The sequence below is a fragment of the Austrofundulus limnaeus genome, unplaced genomic scaffold (assembly GCF_001266775.1).
Source record: "Austrofundulus limnaeus strain Quisiro unplaced genomic scaffold, Austrofundulus_limnaeus-1.0 Scaffold131, whole genome shotgun sequence".
Classification (NCBI taxonomy): Eukaryota; Metazoa; Chordata; class Actinopteri; order Cyprinodontiformes; family Rivulidae; genus Austrofundulus; species Austrofundulus limnaeus.
In genome coordinates, this window is record NW_013952533.1 from 213,107 (window position 1) to 215,560 (window position 2,454).

The 2,454-nt window shown below is 38.3% G+C and overlaps 1 protein-coding gene across 1 annotated transcript in view; it reads left to right on the top strand.

Moving 5' to 3' along the window:
• Window positions 1-663: 663 nt before the first annotated feature.
• The window catches only part of LOC106522524 (aminopeptidase N), a 15,238-nt gene continuing 13,447 nt past the window's right edge, over window positions 664-2,454 (top strand). Inside the window, exon 1 of the mRNA XM_014015556.1 lies at window positions 664-807. The gene's annotated coding sequence lies outside the window, so the exon portion shown is untranslated. The remainder of the gene's footprint in view (window positions 808-2,454) is intronic.

Below are 2,454 nucleotides of genomic sequence, written 5' to 3' on the forward strand. Positions count from 1 at the left end.
TCTCTACATGGCCCAATCTGCTCCAGATTTTTGGTGCATCGCCAGGGAGCTCAGCCGAAGGCATCCATGCAGATCGCATGGAGGATGGCGAGCGAGCGTCGGCGGTGGCGGGCGGGTGGCGGTGCTGGTACCCCCGCGGTGGCTATAGGCCGGAGCAGCGCTAGCTGCGAGGGCCGCTTGAGGCTCCGCGGAGCTTTAATGTTAGTTTTATTTCCCTTTCACACTTTGTCAAGAACTGGTTCTCAGACAACCAGAGCAAAGAATGCAGGAAAAGATGTCTGAGGTTGAAATGAAACCTTGAAAGTGTGATACTTTTTTAAATTGACTTTATAGATTTTTATGATCAGAATCAGTGAGTGTCCCTTCAAACATAAAGAATAGTTCTGTTAAACTTGCAGACTTTGCTGCATTAACTTGTTCAATGTGAAAATGCACTGAAACATAAATTTGTCATTTAAAACTCATTGGGAAGCCAGCAACAATCCCTCGCRGAATACATGTTTTTATTTTGTGAAGGCATGGTACAGAAAGGTTTCTGTGTGCAACACTGGTACAGGTGCAACAAGACTTATTCCTTAAAGTCAGTACTTTAATGAATCAGACCAGTGTTAAAGTCAGGCTCTACATAGTTCTTAAAGCGTGTCAGAACAAGTTTCAATGTCTTTCGTACCCATTCGTTTATTCTGTGTTCAAGGATTGCGAAACTCCTTTCAGTTCGTAAGTCAGATGAAATGTAGACCAGCAAGTTCAAGCTGTGAATCTGGGATTTTGCAGGCTGCAACTGCAACAAAAGTGACTTTTCAAAAGGTAGGAAAGTCTATTTGATCTCATTTGACACCAACTGATTTTATAGAATGACAGTTTTTCAGTGTTGAAACCAAAATCAGCTGGTTGTAGAAAGTATTCATCCCCTCAGATGTTTTATGTTATTACTGCTGAAATTGAATGAAACTCTCAGAAAGCATGCATGTCTACAACTGATTAACCTTTGGAGCCTACGAAAAAATGGTGACAACTTAGTCATTTTTACAGAAAACTGAAGCTAAAATTGATGTGGTTCTGGTAGCTGAGAGTCATCACTAACACATAACCAATTGCAAAAGGACTTTGGTAAAAAGGAGATGTGCAATTTGCTTTCCATGAATGACTACAACTTTGTTTGAACACATTTTATTAAAAAAGGACAATGAACTTTTATCATTTTCACATGAATATACTGTAAACAAGCTCAACAGCTAATATTAATAATAATTTAATTCAGAAAAAAACTAAATAACTCAATAAACACAATAAAAACAAACAAATTAACAGAATAAAAGAACAATAAATAAACACGTCATGGCAAATGGTAATGCTAAGTAGATGAGTTTTAAGTTGAGATTTGAATGAAGTAATAGAAACTGAATTTTGCAAACCCTGAGGCAGAGAGCTCCAGAGGTGGGGGCCAAGCATCTGAAGGCTCTTCACCTGATCCATGGTGGTCAGGTGAGCAGGTGGACCGGTGAGACGGGAGGAGGATCTGAGATAGCGAGAATGCAAGCATAAAGAAGCAAAAGATACAGAGGAGCGAGGTTGTTACTGGCTTTAAGTGATGTGTTGTTTGGTGTTACATGGCTGATGGAGTATGTGTGTGTGGGGGGGGGGGGGGTTCTGGTGATAAAGTGATAAAGACAGAAAGACAATTAATTATACAAGTGCAAAAATATAACAGATAAGAACTAACAAAGCAATTCATGACACAAAACAAACCTCACACTTTGAAAATCAAGATATGAGTGAATATACGTTAGGTTTGTTTTTAGGCAAACTTTGAGTTTCTTAGATCAGAGTAGCTGTYGCCATTTTTGACATTTCTTGGTAATTTGTTCCAAGAACGTGGTCCTCTAATTAACACCACCTTATGACCAGGAATAATAAAGCATGTACAAATGTAGACTGTATAAGTTTCCCCTGCAGTCGTGTACAACAGGAACATCTCAGACTGTGGTTCATACAGATACAGTTGGTCAAGAATATTTTTGCTGTTTATAAATCCCCAGCAGCCTCCATCAAGACTTAAAAGGAATCAGTTTAGAACCACAAGAAATTAGCCTCTCAAGTCAGGAGGTAAAACTGACTAATTATGTTCAGAGAAGCATGAGTGTTTCTAACTTTGTCTGATTTCAATATTGAATCTATTAATAGTCAGTTACAAGCAGATCTTCAGACATTTCATGGTTGGCTTCAAGATAATCTTTTGTCAATTAATGTTAAAAAAACTGTGTGCATGTATTTTTCCTCACCCAGGAGACATTTCAATATAACAAATCAACTTACGTTTTTAAATAAACCCCTTGATATTGTCACTACCAACAGTCACTACCTACAAATATCTTGGAATTACTTAGGATTCTCATTTGACTTATCCTGATCATGTACAAGTCTTAACCACTAAGTTGAAACAGAAATTATACG